This window comes from Adiantum capillus-veneris, chromosome 7 (genome assembly GCF_014529385.1).
Source record: "Adiantum capillus-veneris isolate H3 chromosome 7, ASM1452938v2, whole genome shotgun sequence".
Lineage (NCBI taxonomy): Eukaryota > Viridiplantae > Streptophyta > Polypodiopsida > Polypodiales > Pteridaceae > Adiantum > Adiantum capillus-veneris.
This window is the reverse complement of record NC_140937.1, coordinates 27,928,318-27,949,984: the sequence shown is the minus strand read 5'-3', so window position 1 is coordinate 27,949,984 and position 21,667 is coordinate 27,928,318. Positions and strand designations below refer to the sequence as shown.

Here is a 21,667-nt window from a genome sequence, read left to right as displayed (position 1 = left end):
TTGCATTTTAAATAGGAAGTGTCTCAAGCACTTGGTGTGCTTTTTTAAGCGCACCACATTTGGCATACATATCGACCAAGGCAGTGCCAAGCACGATATCGTTTTTCAACATCAGCATCTTGGGATAGATCCACATGCCTTCAAGATGCATGCATATGTGATTGCCAACTGGAGAGATACACTTGCTTTTCATCTGTTGAAAAGAGCCTAGAACATTTTGGTCCCGCTATTGTTAATCATGTCCCGCAATCAGTGTACTCCAAGAGGCGACATTTTGGACAGGAACTTCCTCAAGAACTTTTTGTGCTTTCTCAACCGCATCACATTTGGTATACATATCGACCAAGACAGTGGCGAGCACATCTTTTTCAACATCAGCATCTTTGTGAATTTTTGTGTCCATATCAGCATCTTGTGTAGAGCCACATGTATTCAAGATGCATGTGTAGGTGATTGCAACTGGAGAGACACCCTGGTTTTTCATCTGTTGAAAACAAACTAGAGCTTTTTGGCCCTGTCCCTATGCGGCATATCTTGCAATCAATGCATTCCAAGAGTCCACACTCTGGATAAGAAGCTCCTTGAGCACTTGCGTAGAGCCACATTCCTTCAAGATGTAAGCATAGCCTTCAAGACCAAAGTATAGGTGACTAATCTTGCTTTGCATCCACTAAAAACGGCCTAGATCTTTCTGGCCTTGCTGTTGTTGTGCACATCCCACAATCAGTGTATTCCAAGGAGGCGACATTCTGGATAGGAAGCTCCTCAAGCACTTTCTGTTCTTTCTCAATCGCACCACATCTGGCATACATATTGACCAAGACAGTTCCAAGAACGACATCTTTTTTCAACATCAGAATCTTTGTGAATTTTCACTACAAAAGGCTCTTCATATTAGCGACGCTCACACAGCGACGCTCAAAAAAAAATTTCCCGGCGTCGCTATGAGCGTCGCTATAAGCGTCGCTATAAGCGTCGCTATGAGCGTCGCAAATTTATTTGTAAATTTGCGACGCTTATAGCGACACTTATAGCGACGCTCATAGCGACGCCAGCTGGGGTAAAAAAAATAACCGAGCGCGCCCAAAAACTCAGATCTCAGATCTGAGTTTTTCGGCGCCCTCAAGCAAAGAGCAGGTAACGCTCTCCCTCACTCTCTCTCTCTCTCTCTCTTTTCTTCTCCACACACACACACACACACACACACACGAGGAGAGGAAGGAGAGCCAGGTATGCTCCTTCCCTCTCCTCATTCTCATGTTCCCTTCCCCTCTTTCTCTCTCCCTCTCTCTCTCTCTCACACACACACATACACACACACATAGGTGGATTCTACTAAGAAATGGACTGACCTAAGAGACACTTTCGTACTACCCGAGCATTGTGAACAAGTAAGTATATAAATAGTTAACATCCCCCTTTTACAAGTTATGTGCTTGAAAGCTCTCATGTAAGTTATGTGGCTCTGGCAGGTAGTATTTCATCCTACAAAGTCTACATCAAACTGGTGGTACGTCATAGAGGTAGCCCCTTGTAGTGCAAGGACGTATGAAGGCTACCATGTACCAATCACAACGACATCAATGGAGGAGATCAGAGAAGATGCTCAATCAGAAGCCGCTGCGGTGGTGCCAGACGAGCATCAAGATGCTACTACTCTATATGGGGTGCATGCAGAGGAGCTACAAAATGAAACAGAGGATATGTGTTTAAACGGAGAGCTCTATATAGATATAGGAAGTTATGCTGAGTTATGCGAGGATGAGAGAGAGATCTCTTAAAGCCACAAATATTGTATTTGAACAATTTTGCTCCGTGCTGTAAAAGCTCTGGCTCTCTAAGTAGCTTCCATGGTGTATAACGCTCTTTTCTACTCGCGCTCACATCTTTTGATTGAAAATTCTGAGTTTTCGACTTGCCTCTTTTATCACTCGATTCATTGCGTCATTGTATTTATATGCGTCATTACGTCATTGTATTTAATGGTCTTTGCGTCATTGTCTACTCTATTCATTCAATATTAAGTTTAAATATTCGTGTGTTTAATGCAGGTATGGATGATGAGGAGTTTCTTTCTTCTTTGTCACCGCAGCAGAGACAGTGGTACGTGGAGCGTCATCGCTCTGGCGCATCATCGCGCGTTCCTACACCATCCGCATCTCCCTCTCTTTCGGAGCATTCGGCGCGCTCTGAAGCTTCGGCGTCGACGAGACGAGCGTCACACTCGTCTAGACACCGGCGCTCTAGTGGTGGCGGTGGCGGTTGTTGTGGGGATTCCGCCACCGATGCCTCCACACCGCCTCGTGTTCGACGAGGCTCTTTACCCTCCCCTTCTTTGCCCGCCCCCACACCAGCCACAGCATCGCCATCTACGCCAGGTTTTGCACGGCTGACTGTTCCTAGAAGCTACACACCTCTACCTACTCCGCCGGGAGCCACCCCACTCGACACTCCTCGCTTCGGCGCCCAGACGCCGGTGGAGACACCTGACGTCCGTACCCCCATCGACACGCCGCTAGAGACCCCTGCCGGGACACCCAGGTTCACGTGTCACCGGCCAGAGGGCTTGCCTTACTCCGTCGACATCAGCGGCGGCATCATCATGGATGATGACGGCAAGAAGGTGATCTCGCGCATGCGTGGTCTTTGCTCTCAGCTGTTTAGACACTATATACTAAACAAATGGAGTGAAGTACCAAGTGATTTAAAAAACAGAGTCATCAGCATACTTCATGATGAGTTTCCCGTTCCAACACGGGATCAGCGCTTCAATGAAGACCTGATGAAGATTCGAATGCGCGAATACTGCAAACACAAGCGTTCCGAAGTGCAAAAAGCAATCAAGAATGGGTGGAATAGGCCAGATTGGCTGGCCAAAGAAGATTGGAAGAATGCGAAGAAAGCAGCGCGCGAGAATCCCGACAAGTGGAAGCAACAAAAGGATGCAGCCAGAGCGCGAGTAGAGGCAGGGAGCTCGCACCACTTGGGGAGCGGTGGATGGGCATCATTTGAGGCCGATTTTGTAAGTCTTTTCACATTGCTCTTTATGCATGTTCGATAGTTTAGGGTTTATGAGTTTTTTAGTTCTAACATAATGAAATCTTTGTATGTTTTGACAGTGGTCGATGACAGGACGTGATCCCACACCATACGAGCGCGAGTACGCAGGCAGGAAGGGCTTAAACGCCCTGATGGACATTCTCAGTTCTCGCGGCGGCATGGTTAGTATTAGGGTTTACTCTTTTTTATTTTTTGTATTGTTTTATAAATGTCGTTATATGTTTATATTTACTGAAAACTGTCTTATTGTCTTTTTTTGCAGAATCCGACAGATACGCCGCTTGGACGCGATGAGACGTCTGATTAGACGACATCAGTTTAGCCGTAGCTAGATAGCATTAGTTTAGGGTTTCTCGTAGCTTATGTATCATGAGACGGATTTTATACGTCTTTTTGAACCATGTATATTATTACATTTGTCACCGCAATTCCTTTTGCCAATCAATTCTTTATGCCTATGATGTTGTACAATTGTCATTATTACATTTGCCAATCAATTCAGTTTGCCTATGATGTGTACAATTGTCAATTTTGCAAACAATGCGTCTTGTGGGTGACTATTTTGGGTCTATTATCTACTTTTGCACTTTTTTTAAAAACTGAATCAAGTACAATATGGTTGATGGGTGGCAGGGCATTCAATGCCCTGCCACCAAAAAAATATTCTCTCAGGCGTCGCTATAAGCGTCGCTATTTATGGCTCTGTAGCGTCGCTATATGCGTCGCTATACTCTTCTGTGAGAGCGTCGCTATAAGCGTCGCTATAGGCGTCGCTATGAGCGTCGCTATATAGAGATGCATATAGCGACGCCTATAGCGACGCTCTCGTAGCGACGCTGTTAGCGACGGTTTTAGCGACGCCGGGGGTTATAAAAACCCAGTGTATTTCCGTCGCTAATAGCGTCACAAGAGCACACAACCTCTTGTAGTGTTTTGTGCCCATATCAGCATCTTTCATAGAGCCACATGCCTTCAAGATGCACGGCATTGTGGCAAGGGAGGTTTGTTATTACAGAAGGTTCTTGATGGGTACATCATGCAATCAATGCGCTCCAATATTTTGGACAAGGAGCTTTTTGTGCTTTCATGAGGACATCGAGCAAAGCACTACCAAGCACTTTCCAATAGCCTTGACTAGTACTCCTATCGTGAATTCTCTCACCCATGTCAACGTCTTGCATAAGACCATACACCTTCAAGGTGCAAGCATAAGTGATTGCATTTGAACAATTGGAAAGAGGCCTTTATTTCTCATGCGGTGAGAACAACATAGTGCTTTCTTGCAACAACCATATTGGGCTTATCTGTAATAGTGAAGACAGTTCGGACATGAAGCCGATCAAGAACTCCTTATGCTTTCGTGAGTATACCTTGGCTGGGATGCTCATGAGCTTGACAAGCTTGAAAGTTTGTGATGTGTCCAAGATGTGTGCTTAAGGAATTGAGGCTGCAAGAGGATTTAGAAGTAGATTGTTGTTCAATGCTGCATACCAACACTTGTACTCTCATTGGTTTGCTTTGCTTGGAAGATCTCAGTACATGTATGCCAAATGTGGTAGGCTAGGAAAACCTGGGATGTTCTCAGGAGATGCAAAGCGAGGAATCGCTCCAGATGGAATCGCCCATGCTTTCATCTTTAAGGCATGTTGCACTACGCAAGAAGATGATAGGGGCAAAAAATTTCACGAGAACATTGTTAGTTAGGGACTGCTGACAAAAGGACTTGTGCATTCATCGGCCTCTGCCGCCTGCATCGCCAACAACCTAATAGCATTAGCTAAAAAATGTGTTGAACGGTCCTTGCTCATCACGTCGGCAAGCATCCAAAGTACCCTCTAGCTTGATGATCTGTAGAATATAACCAGGGTTTGAAAGGTGTTCTCAGGAGATGCAAAGCAAGGAATCGCTCCAGATGGAATCGCCCATGCTTTCATCTTTAAGGCATGTTCCACTACGCAAGAAGCTGATAGGGGCAAAAAAATTCACGAGGATATTGTTAGTTATGGACTGTTGACAAAAGAAGTTGTGCATTCATCGGCCTCTGCCATCTGCATCGCCAACAACCTAATAGCATTACCTAAAAGATGTGTTGAACGGTCCATGCTGATCATGTCGGCAAGCATTCGAAGTACCCTCCAACTTGATGTTTTGCAGAATATAACCAGGGTTCGAAAGGTCTCCAATACTAGTTACTTCGTTAGTTTCTGGTTCTTCCCGGCTTGTTGCTGTAAGAGCGAACTACGCGGGAATCCCGACTTGCTCACGGCCCTCCGTCCCTGCTGCATCGCGTTTCTCTGCGCGTCTGAGTCTCTCGCTCTTTAAATTGGTCGTCCATTTGATTTTCTACGAATGACCCAGATTTTGATTATGGGCTTGATGCCAGGTGGACGAACGTGGAGCCAGAACTGAAAATTTGCCTTCTACGCTAACGAAGTAACAAAAATCATAACACCTAGTTAGATAGCATGAACAATACTTCAAAAGATAGAGAAATTAACTAATTGACATCAGTTGAGGATCGGATTTGGATGGATTCGGTCCCCCCTCCAAAAGGCTTTGTATTATGGTTTCTCCCATCAAGAGAGACATTTTACAATAAAATTCTTTGTGTTCCTTCAGTACTAGCTACTGCTATGAAGATGGAAACTTCAAGCACTAAGCACAACACTTATTAAACACAACATCAATTCCCTCACGGTCTCAGACCCAAGACCTCACACACCTTCAAAAATGCTGAGAGCTAATGGGGTATGAGAGTAGATTGAGAGGAAGAAGGAGTATTCTTGCAAGAAAGATGTACATCTCCTCACATAATCACTCCTATTAGCATGTCTTAGCTAAGTAATTAGCATGGTAAAGGAGGTGAGCATGCATTGAAGCTTGGCTCTTGGTTGAATTTGCAAAGTGAGATCCTCCTCAAGAAAATCTTGTACCTGCTTGGCAGCCCACTGTACAACTGCATTTATCAGCATCCCCTTCAACCACCATATGCAAATTTCCTTTGACAGCTTGAACAAGTCCACACCCTTGGACCTTTCTTCAATTCATGCTCAAAAGAACCACTCCGCTTAACGGGAAACTTTTTCAACATTGGCACCCCGATCACCATCACTTCCATACTCACCTCCATACCTGCCTCTGGCGACACCACCATAGTAGCATACTTTTGCTCTCCAAAAGAAAGCTCCATCTGTAGAGGGACAGACCCTCCTATCACCTGCATTCTGGTCAAAGCTTTCACTACAATCACCTGTGTCTCTTCATCCATCTCACCCATCGGGTCATCAAACCCCCAATCAGCTTCATCTTCAATGCATTCTTGGCCAAAAGAACCTACATCCAAGGCACTAACCGTAAAATCCATAGGTGATTGTAGCTGCTCTTCCCTTCAACAAGTATCCGATGCCTCGCCCTTGCCATCTTCTTCAACCTGTTCTTCTTTCTTAGCCACAACAACACTCTCTTTCTTGGGAAACCCTTGTGCCTGTTGTACAATCAAAGCACATTCCACGGCTACCTCGATGAGCATCGTCATTATCATGGTGCCGCATAGCACCGTCACCTACATGTCTTTATTCCCAAGCTCCAATGCTGTCACCGGCTCATCCTTTATAGTGGCAACCACCACATCTTCATGCATATAACAGCATCGACTCTTCGGATTCTGTCTCCCAGCTTGTATCTCTATCCTCCTCACTTGTTTGCCAGAAGCTTGAGCTTGTAGCCTCATCATCTTCACCATAGGCCGATTCGGCATCAACATCGTCATCCTCTAGCTGCTCCACAAAAGCTTGACCATCATCCTGCCCACTTTCGTCATCCAACCCCAAGCTCTCGGCACCTACCATTTGCCCACGATCTATTACCCTTTCATACAAGCACTCCACGAGAACAGGCTCCACCTCTTCAAGTTGCACTGGACACTTGGCATCTGCTAACTCCTCTACACACAGGCTCTCTCTAACAAAAGGATCATCTTCGCTGACAAGCTCCTCCACAATCGGCATAGACACTTCACCAACAGGTAATTCCCACGGAACGTAGTCAATCATAGGTCTTACCCTAACAGGCTCCACACTTCCCATCACTGGCATCATCCTTGACGGGCCCATAGAACAAATTGTTGCTTCAACATGCACACAATCTGCAGGCTTTAACAAGCCTAACTCCAACTTTCTTTTCATTTTCCTGCTCTTCACCTTGGCAACTCTAACTGCCTCGGCATAAGTATTTGGCTCTTCATCATCCACCTTATCTCGAACTCGAGGACACACGTAAGCTAGGAATTTCTCCAGCTTGAAACCATCCGCATTGACCACTTGGGTGGCAGCAACCAGATCACTCCAACAAGCTTCGAACTTATAAAAAAAGCATCAAAATTTCCACTTACTTCTTGCTGCAACCCTTTAATCTTTGCATCCGTTTCAACAGCCGACACCACTTTGTGAAACTTGTAGAGAAACCGCTCTCGAAAACCAACCCAATCCTGCTTACTTGGATCTTCTAGAGCATCAAACTAGGCCTTTACCCTACCTCGCAACACCAACGAAACTGTCTGCAGCTTTTCTTCATCACTCCACATTTGCAATGAGAGCATAAATAACTCAAAATCTGCCACCGCATCTTCTTCACCACTGAAAATGGGGCCAACACTCTGCCACATTTTTGCTTATAAATGTATCACCAGGGAGCAATGAGTGTGCTCCTCCGTGGAGCACTAGAAGATGGAGAGGGGGAATGGGGAACACACCCCGACACACACGCAATGACCTCTATAGAGCTCATGGTATTCACAGCACCCCTGTCCTCTCGAAAACACCTTCAAAATAAGCAACTCACACTAACAAGGCCTCGCCTTTTCGGTCGCTTCACGGACAAACCCTACATGTTGGCTTCGATCACCATGCGCACAATTTTTTTTTTCTCCCACTTGTCTTCCTTTTCTTCTTCCCCTCCAGCCATAGAAAAAGAAGGCCCTCCTTCCCCTTTTCGAAAACCCACTGCCCTCTTTTTTTTCACTCACCTCCTAGCTTCCACAAGCAAAAGGAAAAAAACTTTCTTTTTTAAGCCCTGGAGCCGCGCGTCACTGCCTCTAGGCTTTCTTTTGTGAGTTCTTTTCCTTTTGCTTTTGAGCAAACTCCACCAAAGTTAAGGGGTTACCTTTTTTCCTTTTTGGAAACCTTTTTGGAAACCCGCTTTTTGTCTCCTTCCCCTTTTTGGAAACCCGCTGCCCTCTTTTTTTTCACTCACCTCCTAGTTTCCACAAGCAAACGGAAAAAAACTTTCTTTTTTAAGCCCTGGCGCCGCGTGCCACTGCCCTCTAGGCTTTCTTTTGTGAGTTCTTTTCCTTTTGCCTTTGAGCAAACTCCACCAAAGTTAAGGGGTCACCTTTTTTCCTTTTGAATTAATTTATAGCCAAAGACTTTAATCACCGAGCCTCCCTTTCGCATGCCATCGGTGGTTAAGACCACACATCCTCATCAGGTTTCCGTTCAGCCCTGCCATATCAGATTTCCTCTTGCTAAATTTATATCCCAAGAGTCTCACCACATTTCAGCCATCCCACATGCTCGAATGGTGATCCATAATGCAAGAGAAACCCGACCTGCGTTTGTCACGATCGTGTGTGAGTTTGGCTTGAACGTATCCCAATGTCCACAACTTTGAACAGTGCGACTCGAACTCTGGTTGATTTCCCACATCGTATGCTTTTCCAAAACCTTGGCCACTCCAAGAAAAGTCCCTATTAGCACGCCTATCGACGTGGCTCGGTGAGCACGTACCCGACCCCCGACAAACTTTCAACTAGCTGTAACTTTCTTGTTTGAGCTCCGAATGACGAACCAAAAAGACCGGCATGATCGACAACTTGAGCTTTACACGTGTATCCATTGATCCCCTTTTCAGCCGCCTGTCTGTATCTACCCTGTCAGTCGAGATCTGCAAAGCCTTCTAACTTCGGATTGGCATATCTTTCACACCGTGGCCCCGTTTGACGAGCCGTTGGGACGGGCTTCTAGAGAACCTCGAACACTTCATTCTAGGACACATTCTCACACTTTGGACACCTTGACCTGCCATCTCAATTATCCCAATTTGGAGGCCCCCCTGGCTTAAAAAACCACTTTAAGCATACATTTCCGCTGCCACTCTCCTGCCCAGGGTCTTCATACCTACTTGTGCCCTTTGCCATGCACATGCCAGCATACACATCATTGCATTGTACACTTCCTAGCACAGAACAACTTTGGTTGCACCAACGTTTCATGAAGACGCTCAAGGGATATGTGCATCATAAGGCACGTCCGGAGGGTAGCATGGCAGAAGGTTGGATGGTATCTGAGTCCCTGGCTTACATTGGAGAGTAGCTAGAAGGATTTCGTAAAACCCAAGACACGCTATGGCGAACCATAGATGATGAGCGTATATCTGGGATTGTCATGTGCAATTTCGGTGTTGAGAAGAAGATGACGGAAGATCTAGAGGCTAAAATCGACCGATTTTGCATGCTTCACAATCTAGTGATGCAAAAGTGGATTTCAGAATACGAGGATGCAAAGCAAGAGAGACAAAGGGCATGAATCGAGTGGAGACGGGGAAGACAACCGCCGATGCATTATCCAACGGGTCTGGAGAGCCTACCAACATTCATGAGCTTAAGATGGTTGCAACCAATTGAAAAGCGCACAACAGTGCGGTGAAGAAGTGATTGAAGAGGAGTGGAAGTACTCTTAGGGTTGCACGACCAAGGTAATTTTGCAATGTACGACTACCGACCTTCTAGATGTTTGAACGACCACTCATAATCTTTGTTGGTTGTAGTATAAGTCATACACAGCAGCATGGTGTAAAGGTCAACATTTAGGGTGGAACGGATCGACAAAAAGCATTTTACACAAGATTGTGGAATCATGGTAAAAATTTAACATGTAGTCAACGACAGTCCTCTGATGCAAATCCTGTGGTGGAAAAACTCACTTACTTCGGCACGCTACAAGAGATTTTGAGGATCGATTATAAAGGATTTTTGTTTACTTGTTCGACATGCAATGGTTCAAGATAAATATGGAGCGTCGCAATGCAACTGTGAACAAAGGAGACTCTGGTTTCCTTGAGGTTGGTTCAACTAAAAAATGGACCCACCTAAGAGACACTTTCGTAGTACCCGAGCATTGTGAACAAGTAAGTCTATAAATATTTAACATCCAATTTTAGAAGTTTTGTGCTTGGAAGCTCTCATGTAATTTATGTGGCTCTGGCAGGAGATATTTCATCCTACAAAGTCTGCATCAAACTGGTGGTACGTCATAGAGGTAGCCCCTCGTAGTGCACGGACGTATGAGGGATACCATGTGCCAATCACAGCGGCATCAATGGAAGAGATCGGAGAAGATGCTCAATCAGAAGCCGTTGAGGTGGTGCCAGACGAGCATGAGGCTGCTACTCTCTACAGGGTGCATGCTGAGGATCTACAAAATGGAACGGAGGACATCTGCCTAAACGGAGAGCTCTACATAGACATAGGAAGTTATGCTCAGCTATGCGAGAATGAGAGAAGGACCTCTTAAAGCCATAAACATTGTATTTGAACAATTTAGTTCCATTTTATAATATATATTATATTCACATGGCTTCTCATCCATTCCTATCTATATGCTATACTTGAGAAATTTAAATTGTGTTTAATCATCATTGCTTCCACTCCAGGTATGCTCTTTCTCTCTCCTCCCTCTCATGTTCCCTTCCCCTCTTTCTCTCTCCCCCTCTCAATCTCTCTCACACACACACTCTCGGCTAGCGCCTACGGTTTCAACGGCTGCATATAAGGGTCCTTCAACAAACACAACACACCATTAAGAACTTACAGATATACAAACATATACAAATACTTCCATGCGGAATTATTCTCCAGAGAGAGAGAGAGAGCTGGAAACTCCCGATGCAGCCTCATAAGCAGGGACACTCCTCAGTGTGTCGGGAAAGTCTGAAATGCTGACTACGTCGGCACGAGGCCGACGCAATACTACGCTCCAAGTGCGATGGAGACTGAGGCTGCAATCGTGCAGGAAGTGATCCGTCTCTGCTCATAGATGCTGGTCATCCCTCCATTAGATCTAGTTAATAGGGTGAAGCAGACGCTAATAAGCGCTCTATGTCCGCCTTGATGGGGCGAGCACTACTCCTGCCATGATCACTCATACTGATAAAGTCCGAGAATCTACAATTGTCCAAGAATATAGAAACCTGCAAATAAAAAATAGATTAGACATACCGCTCTCTCTCTCGTGATAGATAAAGATCTGCCGCAAGTAATCGAGAAAACTACGGCAAATAGAAAAGAAATTTAATTTATGACCAGAGTCACAGCTACATATAAAAAACATGTTGTTCAAGACATAGCTTTTACAAGAATGCACACAGGAGATAAATTCACAAGAACTTCACAGGAATCTCGCTACACAGGAATCCCTCCCCTTTTATGAGTCCTCTCTCTCTCTCTCTCTCTCTCTCTCTCTCTACATAGAAATCCCTCTCCCTATATCTATTAGTATAGATTATAACTTGTCCATGTTTTCTTCTCCATTCAATATTAAGATTAAATGTTTGTGTGTTTAATGCAGGTATGGATGATGATGAGTTTCTTTCTTCTTTGCCACCCCAGCAGAGGAGGCGGTACGAGGAGCGTCATCGCTCTAGAGCACCATCACGTCGTTCCACTCCTTCAACGTCTCCATATGTTTCGGAGCATTGAGCGCGCTCCAAAGCTTCGGTGACGAGACAATCTTCACACTCGTCTAGGCACCGACGCTCTAGTGGTGGCGGCGGTGGCAGTTGCTGTGGGGATGCCGCCGCTGATGCCTCGACACCGCCTCGTGTTCGACGAGGCTCCTTACGTTCCCCTTCTTTTTTTCCCCCACACCAGCCACGGCATCCCCATCTACGCGAGGTTTTGCACGGCTATCTGGCGTTCCTGGCTACACACCACTAGCTACTCCTCCGGGAGCTATCACCCCAGGCGACACTCCTCACTTCAGAGCCTAGACTCTAGTGGAGACATTTGACGTCCGTATCCCCATTGAGATGCCGCTAGAGACCCCTGTCGAGACACCAGGTTCACGTGTCATAGACGAGAGGGCTTGCCGTACTCGATTGACATCAGCGGCGGTATCATCTTGGATGACAAAGGTAAGAAGGTGATCTCGGGCATGCGCGGTCTTTGCTCTCAGGTATTTCGCACTACATACTAAACACCTGGAGTGAAGTGCCAAATAAATTAAAAGACAAAGTCATCAGCATGCTGCATGACGAATTTCCCGTGTCAAGTCGGGATGAGAGCTTCAATGAAGCCCTGATTACGGTTCAAATGTGAAATTCTCCAAGCACAAGCGTTCTAAAGTACAAAAAGCAATAAAGGTGCATGGGTGGAACATACCATAAGAAGATTGGAAGAATGTGAAGCGAGTAGCGTGCGAATAGTAACAAAAGGAGGCAGTCAAAGCGGGAGTAGAGGCAGGGAGCTTGCACCACTTGGGGTGCGGCGCGTAGGTATCATTTGAGGCCGATTTCTAAGTGTTTTTGTGTTGCTCTTTAGGTTTGGTAGTTATGCCTATTTGTACTTTTAAATTCTAACACAATGGATTCTTTGTATGTTTTGAGCAGTAGTCGATGACAGAACATGACCCCACACCGTACAAGCGCAAGTACGCAGGCAGAAAGGGTTTAAATGCCCTAATGGACATTCTTAGTTCTCGTGGTGGCATGGTTAGTATTTCACTTTACTCTTATACATTTGTTATATTTTAATGATAAGATAAGAAATAGATTGTTTTGAAATTATATGCCTATACTTACAGAAAGTGATCTTATTGTTTTTTTCTGTAGAATCCGACAGATACGTCGCTTGGACGCGATGAGACGTCTAATTAAACGACGTTAGTCTAGCGATAGCCGAATAGAATTAGTTTTCTTTTTTCATAGCATGTATAATGATACGACATGTATACGTCTTTTTGTAATTAGTGAAAAACCATGTATTTTCTCAATAATGACAATTGTGTTGCATTGTAACTATTACATTTGTAAAGCTTAACAATCCAGTGATTTTACCTATGATGTGTATAATTGTAATTGATTTACTTTCGTTCAATCACGTTTGTTAGTTTTGTATCTTTATGGAGTTAATGGTTATATTATCTTGTGGGTTACTACTTTCGGTCTATACCTTGCACTTTCTTTCAAAGGTGAATATATGCTTATCTTGGATTCATTTATTATACTTTATGCAACAAACATTCAATATGGTTGATGGGTGCACCCTGTCACCCAAAAGTTTTTACTCTCGGACGTCGCTATAAGCGTCTTTATATAAGGTTCTGCAACGTCGCTACAGAAGGATTGTAATCATCGCTATATAGCGACGTATATAACGACACTTATAACGACGATTATAACAACGTTCTCGTAGCGACCTTTTAGCGATGATCTTAGCGACGCCAGGGAGTATAAAAACCCACTGTATTTCCATCGTTAAGAGAGTCACAAGTGCACATAAGCTCTTGCAGTGATCGCCTCATCTACACAAAAAGGAGTCGGAACTTCCACGGCAAAGTCCGACGGAAGAGCAAAAAGATAACTTCTTTCGTCACCTAGTCTTAACCCAACCTAAGTCAGAATGGTCTACCAGCCTAAGTCAGAATGGTCTAAAGAGGCACTAAGAAACTCATGGTTACGCCTGCGGCCTGCCTTTCACACCAACAAAGGGACTGGAGGTTACTGGTAGATTTTCTTTTGAAAATAAAATTCTTCGCCCACGTGAATAGCGCCAATTTTTGAGCTCATAAATGTCGGGCTCACATCCTCTTGAGACGTGCCCGATTTCTATATCCTTCGTGTATTGAGGACCCAGTCTGCGACAACATCCGTGTCACGTGTGTTCCTCTTACGGAGTACCGCGCCTGCGGCGTATTGTGCTTCATCCCCTTGCGCAGAAGCAGAACCAGGAAGCCTTGCGTTTCCAGCCATAACCCTAATTCTTTGATCCGCCCAAGAACCCTTCTTTCGATCCGTTCAAGTGCATCTTCTTCTCAGTTCTGCAGATTGTGTCTTCATCCATCCAGACTCAACAGCCCCGGCCTGCATTACTTACAGCTTCATTGCTTGAAGCTTATCCGCCTGTAGTTTTCACGCGACCAACAACATGGCATCTTCAGATCACAGTAACCGGCTCTGTATCCGCGAGGTATGGGCCGCAAATTTGCATGACGAGTTTGAGCAAATCAGCAGATTGAAAGACTTGTATCCTTATCTTGCCGTCGACACTGAGTTTCCAGGTTTCATCCGCGAGCAGCGAAAATCACTATCAGTACCGACAAAAGACTACAAATATCAGACCATTAAGACAAATGTCGATAGCATGAAACTCATCCAATTGGGTCTCACTCTTACCAATGAGCATGGAATGCTCCCTACGATTGACGGCGTGCACTGCATATGGCAGTTTAACTTCGAAGGTTTCGACGTGCATACAGACCTTCACGTTCCAGAGTCGGTGAAATTTCTGAGAGATGCCGGCTTGGATTTGGACAAGTTCAAAAGAGATGGTGTCGATAGACGGGCATTTGGTGACAATCTAATGAGGTACAATCTGGTTCGGAACCAAAACTTGCACTGCGTCTGCTACGCGGGAGACGTCGACTTCGCATACCTGGTGAAGATTCTGACAGGGCAATTGTTGCCGCCCTCGAGCGCGGAGTTTGATCAAGTGGTGCGAGAGTATTTCGGCAAGGTTTGTGACGTTTTGGATTTGCAAAAAGAGTATGCGCCGGAGGCACAATATGGGCTTCGGGGTCTGGCAAGGTATTTGGCCGTCGACAGACGGCCAGCTGCCATTGCCCGTCAAGCTGGCTCAAACAGCTTGCTTACTGCAATGTGTTTCCATAGCATCAAGGAAAGGCATCTTGTGGATTTCCATAGCATGAAGGAAAGGCATTTGGAAGGAATTCCAATGTCATTCTAGGCTCAATGCTTGTGGATATTCCTAGTTTAGCAGGTCGAGTTTTGGTGGCGGCCGGCCGTCTAGTTTTTTCTATAGCCGGCCCAATTTTGCATCGCCGATGTAACTTTTTGGAATTGATGCATTTGTTTTGGTTGTTTAAAAACACAAAATTATGTCTCAATGAATTCCCTTCTACAAGTACATTTGTACTATATGTACAAAAAATCAAAATCTGGAGAAATATACCATTTTTCTTATGTAAATTGCTATATATTTTTTACCTAGTACTTTAAAATACCAAAACACATCAAAACAGACTACTTTGAAATTCCAAAGAACACCAAGATAGAGTACCTAATATTGTGTGTGCGCGCATGTGTGTGAGTGGGCCCTAGCAAGTATGCCAACCACCTAGCGTGCAAGGTTTAAAGGCTACATGCTAATATAAATTTGTGTTGGCTCACTGATACATCATTCTGTTGCTACTGCTCCTACTACTAGACTCGTATTGCCAAATTTTGTGGCCTTCACGTCCTTCTTTTCCCACTAGCCTTGTAGATGCATGATTAGTTCTTGCCTTTGGTAAGCCTCTCAAGTTCATGCACGAGATCCTGTGGTGAGCAATTGGGAGCTTAATGATGAGGGAGGGGTGATCAAAATCATCAAATTTTGTGAGGTGCCAGCACATTTATGTCATCTTTGGATGGAAGCAAAAGATGCTTTTGCCCCTTCATAAAACTTGTTGAAAATTTCCCGACGATCTGGGTCCACCTTTTTGAAACCCTATGTTTTGATTCAACTAGAAAAATTCATGAGGTTATCTTATAGGGTGCATGACTTCAAAACTAACTATCGATAATGTGTTCAGTGTGTGTGTGTGTGTGTGTGTGTGTGTGTGTTTAGAGAGAGAGAGAGAGAGAGAGAGAGAGAGAGAGAGAGATGTTATCAATGCCAAAGAAACAAACATTTTGTAGAGACCTTATAATCTAGGTAGAGGTATTTTGGGTGTGTATTTTAATCAAAAGAGGTAACTAAGTGAGAGTGGTGGTGAGCTAGACCTAGCAAGGGAGAGCCTAAAATAGTTAAGGCTTGCATATCTCATTTCACTCTACATGTTTGTGGTCAAGAGTCCATCCAAGCATCTAGTCCAGTCTTCATGAAGGTGTAGAGTCACCTATGTGACCTTCACCTTCTACCATGTCTTCACCTACCTCTCTATAGAAATCAAAACTTACGACTTGAAACCCTACTTCAGAGTACTAAAAGATAGAACTAGAACTGGAAATGAAATGACACTAGAAATAATGATTGAAACAGGAATCTCATTGCGCAGAAGTCAAATACAGTACAACTACACTACAAGAGGTTGTGTGCTCTTGTGACGCTTTTAGCGGCGGAAATACACTGGGTTTTTATAACCCTCGACGTCGCTAAGAGCGTCGATACGGGAACGTTCCTATAAGCGTCGCTATAACAGTCTTTATAAGCGTCGCTATAATCATCGCTATATAGCGATTCCTATAGCGACGATTATAACGACGCTGCAGAGCCTTATATAGGGACGTTCATAGCGACGCCCAAGAGGAAATTTTTTTGGTGGCAGGGCATTCAACCATATTGAATGTTTCATTAATTGATTCACCTTTGAAAAAAAGTGCAAAGGTAGATATAGACCCAAAATAGTCACCCACAAGACAAAATAACCATTAACTCCATCATCCATAGTACGTATTGTTTGCAAAATAAAGATACAAAACTGACAAGTGTGAATTGATGAAAGTAAATCGATGACAATTGTATACATGGGCAAAATCACTTGATTGTTAAACTTTGCAAATGTAATAGTTACAAATCATTGTCATTATTTAAAAAATATACAAGGTTTTCAAAAAGACGTATAAAAGTCGTCTCATGATACATAAGCAATGACAAAAAGAAACTAATGCTATCTACCTATGGCTAAACTGACGTCGTCTAATCAGACGTCTCATCGCGTCCAAGCAGTGTATCTGTCGGATTCTGCAAAAAAAAACAATAAGACAGCTTTTTGTAAGTATAAACATATAGCGACGTTTATAAAACAATGCAACAAATAGAAAAGAATAAACCCTAATACTAACCATGCTGCTGCGAGAACTCAGAATGTCCATAATGGCGTTTAAGCCCTTCTTGCCTGCGTACTCACGCTCGTACGGTGTGGAATTACGTCCTCTCATCGACCACTGTCAAATCATACAAAGAATCCATTATGTTAGAATTTAAAAACCCATAAACTCTAAACTATCAAACATAGAAAGCAATGCGAAAACACTTACACAATCGGCCTCAAATAATGCCCACCTTCCGCTCCCCAAGTGGTGCGAGCTCACTGCCTCTACTCGCGCTCTGGCTGCCTCCTTTTGTTGCTTCCACTTGTCGGGATTCTCGCTCACTGCTTTCTTCATATTCTTCCAATCTTCTTTGGCCAGCCAATCTGGTCTGTTCCACCCATGCTTGATTGCTTTCTGCACTTCGGAACACTTGTGCTTGCAGTATTCGCGCATTCGAACCTTCATCACGTCTTCATTGAAGCGGTCATCCCGTGGTTGAATGGGAAACTCGTCATGAAGCATGCTGATGACTCTGTCTTTTAAATCATTCGGTACTTCACTCCAGGTGTTTAGTATGTAGTGTCTAAACACCTGAGAGCAAAGACTGCGCATGCACGAAATCACCTTCTTGCCTTCATCATCCAAGATGATGCCGCCGTTGAAGTCGACGGAGTAAGGCAAGCCCTCTCGCCGTTGACGCGTGAACCTGGGTATCCCGACAGGGGTCTCTAGCGGCGTGTCGACGGGGGTACGGACACCGGGTGTCTCCAATGGAGTCTGAGCCCCGAAGCGAGGAGTGTCCACTGGAGTGACTCCAGGAGGAGTAGCTAGTGGTGTGTAGCTGCTAGGAACGGCAGTCAGCCGCCCAAATCTTGGTGTCTATGGCGATGCCGTGGCTGGTGTCGGGACGGGCAAAGAAGGGGAGGGTAAAGAGCCTTGTCGAACATGAGGCGGTGTCGAAGAATTAGCGACGGCATCCCCACAACAACCGCCACCGCCGCCACTAGAGCGTCGGTGCCTAGACGAGTGCGAAGATCGTCTCGTCGACACTGAAGCTTCGGAGTGCGCTGAGGACTTCAAAACAGAGGGAGATGCAGATGGAGTAGGAACGCACGATGGTGCGCTAGAGCGATGATACTCCACGTACCACTGTCTCTGTTGGGGTGACAAAGAAGAAAGAAACTCCTCATCATCCATACCTGCATTAAACACACGAACATTTAACTTTAATATTGAATGAATGGAGTAGAAAACATGGACAAGTAGATAGATAGATAGATAGATAGATAGATAGAGAGAGAGAGAGAGAGAGAGAGAGAGAGAGAGAGAGAGAGAGAGGAGGAGGTGCTCGTCGTCCCTGCTTGTGAGAACATACCTAGAGCATATGTACCTGGAGTGCACACAAAGACCATTAAATACAGTGACTCAATGATGCGATGATGCGTTCTTCTTCTATTCAACTTGAGTGATGGAAGAGGCAAGTCAATAACGCGGAATTTTCAATCCATGCCATGATGCTAGGGAGGCCATGTACTTGCATTCGAAGAAATGCTTGATGCGAGGAAGCAGAGGAAAATGTCGCAAAACCTTTTGCGGAATTTTTGTTCCATGGAGATCTACTCGAGATCTCTCGGAATCACATTTCGGACACTTCTCCATGTCTATGTATTCCCCTTGAAAAGAATGCAGACATTAGAACAAGCGTGGATCGAATTATAATCCATCCCCAAGTTTTGCAAAATCTTTCTTGCTTCCTCTCGGAAATCTGGCATCACATTATCAGCTGGTAGTATGTGCTCTTTGAGCAATCTACACAACATAAAAATATGGTACAATTGTGTAAAAATCTATCAGATCATTATACATTTAGAGTTTTATTAAAGTAAATCAATTGTAATAGATCACCTAAAAAGCACTATGACGCTAGTGTCACTCCATCCAAACTTTGCCTGCATGTTGAGAAGAACCATGAGCGCTTTCAATCTAGACACACGTGCTCCATTATACAATGGTGTATCGGCTTCACTTTTCATGTCATCATAGATAAGCCTTTCTGAATCCATGATCGTCTCGATCATTTCATCAATCTCGGGCTCAAACATTTCCTCGTTGGGAATGTGGTCTGCATGATCATCACCCGAGCTGTCAGAGGCTACATCTTGTGGCCTCACATATGCTGCTTGACCAAAGCGCCTGTGAAAACGTCTATTGGGTTGCAAGATTGCTGCCTGTTGGCCAACCTCAGAGTCTGACGAGTTATAATTGGCAACAACTCGATCTATAATAAATCGATCGAACTCACCAAATTTGCGAACGTGCTGCAAGGAAACGTGTCTTGTCTGTCGCACAGCATGCTTGCATTGATTACAAGGACATAAGATTCTCGTTGAGAGATAGGTGTTTCGGTTGGACGGCCCCACATCCTCGCCCCACAGATTTAATCTTCTATTGGCATTAATATTCTTCATCTTTTATCTCTCTCTCTCTCTCTCTCTCTCTCTCTCTCTCTCTCTTTGTTCACACTGTAAACTACCTCACATTCTCTAGTCATGTCCAATCCCCGCACACCTCGGTCTAGAGGTACACGGAGATCAGAACCACCGGTGTCGTGCAGATTCGCTTCCATGCTAAGATATATGCCATAAAAATGTACATCAAGCTTATTTGAAGCTTACATGATTATTGAGCAGTGATCAGGGCTTGATAACAGGCCAAGCTTAATGATTAATGTATGCCAGATGCGGCTTATAAGGGCCAATAGATGCCTCAATGATGCCAAAAATGAGTATGCTTGTAGTGACCACAGATGAGAGATTATGATCTAGAATTGTAGTACTTGAAGTGCTCTACCGGCTTGTCTTTACGGCTCGTCGATTTGAGCTATGGTGAAGAAATTGTGGCAGTTCGAAGTTTGAGTCGATTGCAAATCCATACCAGATTGAGAAACTGCAGTTGAGGTGACAGAAATGAAATGAATGCATGGGCCTGAAGTGCTCACTTTGTGGAGCGCGTCGATCTTTTCAGATTAGTGATCGGAGTTACGGTTGCCAAGATATGAGCCGTTAAATATTCACCGGGGGCCGGCTCCGTACCAGTTAGGTCGGCTTGGACAATGTGCCATCTGAGAATTTTACAGCCCAGCAGGTTTTGTATGCGTTCTATGTAGTTCAAGACGTCTAAAGGAATTTACGGTTCGTCAAATACAGTCCGTGTTGATCGGATAATCTGGATTAAGATCGGTGTCAGTTGCCGATGCGACTGAACCGGGCAGCTTTTGGCGTTATTTACAATGCTGTTATGAGCATTAGAATTCACAAGAAGCTACCATGCCTATTTTGGGTGATGACCTTCTGCTTTCTTGAGAGTCTTGCTATGTCCATATGCTACCAAATGAAAGCCGAGGTTAAGAGAAGGGAGTTGGCTGCCCAAAATGGGCTAGGCCGCCCAATATTAAAAGGTCAGGGCCGTCCAAGGGCCGCCCACAAAAAACCCATTGTGTGTAATGGGGGGGAAAATAAGGAGGCCATGGCGGGCAGCAACAGGATGAGCAAGCAGCGTGGAAGAAAAGAAAGAGACGCACAGAGCGGGGGAGCACTCAGACGAGCTCGTGGCAGAGACGAAAAATGCTGAGGAGGCCATGGCGCTCCCTTCCGGCACCAACGGGGTCGTCATCTGAGCTGCCAAAATTGCTGAGTGCCATGTCATCATGTACGTTCACGTGCCACATCAATGACGCCGGCGCCACTGCTTAAGAAGGGAAAAGAGCTATTAATAGGGGCCTTTTGCATGGGATGCTATTGGAAGAAAAAACGTGAAGTCAAGGAGAGCTTAACAGAGGAAGAAGAGGAAGACGGGGAGTGGTCGGACCAAGGAGAAAGCTCCCTCTCTCTTGCTCTCGTGCTCGGAAAGGAAGGGGCAAGCTCCTTCTATAGGAAATCTCCCTCGCTCTCAACCTCGAAGCAAGCAAAAAACGAGGAGAGCCAAGGCGAGGAGGCGAAGGGAGCCAAGGTGAGGAGGTGAAGGGTGCCAAGGCGAGGTTTCTCTCTATCGATCTCCAATCAAAGCAAGAAGTTCTCTCTCTCTCTCTCGGCCATGGCGACATAGGGGAGCCAGGAGGGTTAATTTCTCTCTCTCTCTCTCTCTCTCTCTCTCTCTCTCTCTCTCTCTCTCTCTCTCTCTCTCTCTCTCTCTCTCTCTCTCTCTCGGATAAGCAAAAGGACTTGTTCTCGTGCACAAGCAAGAAGACTCTTCTCTCTCTTGCTCTCGACATTCAACTAAGAAGAGAAAATCTAACGCGTGAAAGGTTTCGAGCAGAAGAAGGTAATCAAGAAAGGAAGATTGAAGCGGCCCGGAAAGGGAGTTGGAGCTTGAAGGCAATAAAAAATCAAGTTGATTAAAGGAGAAGTTGAGGTCGTGAACGACAGATAGGACAGTGCAAAGCACACAAAGCAGGAAGTTGCACGATAATTGATAATAATTGAGGCATCTTTTGAGGAGGTTGTAAACTCGGATTTTAAAAAGC

At 44.9% G+C, this 21,667-nt stretch overlaps 1 pseudogene; it reads left to right on the top strand.

Annotated features, from left to right (window-relative positions):
* Positions 1-14,257: 14,257 nt before the first annotated feature.
* On the top strand, positions 14,258-15,076 carry LOC147453605 (putative CCR4-associated factor 1 homolog 6 pseudogene; annotated as a pseudogene).
* The last annotated feature ends 6,591 nt before the right edge of the window (positions 15,077-21,667 follow it).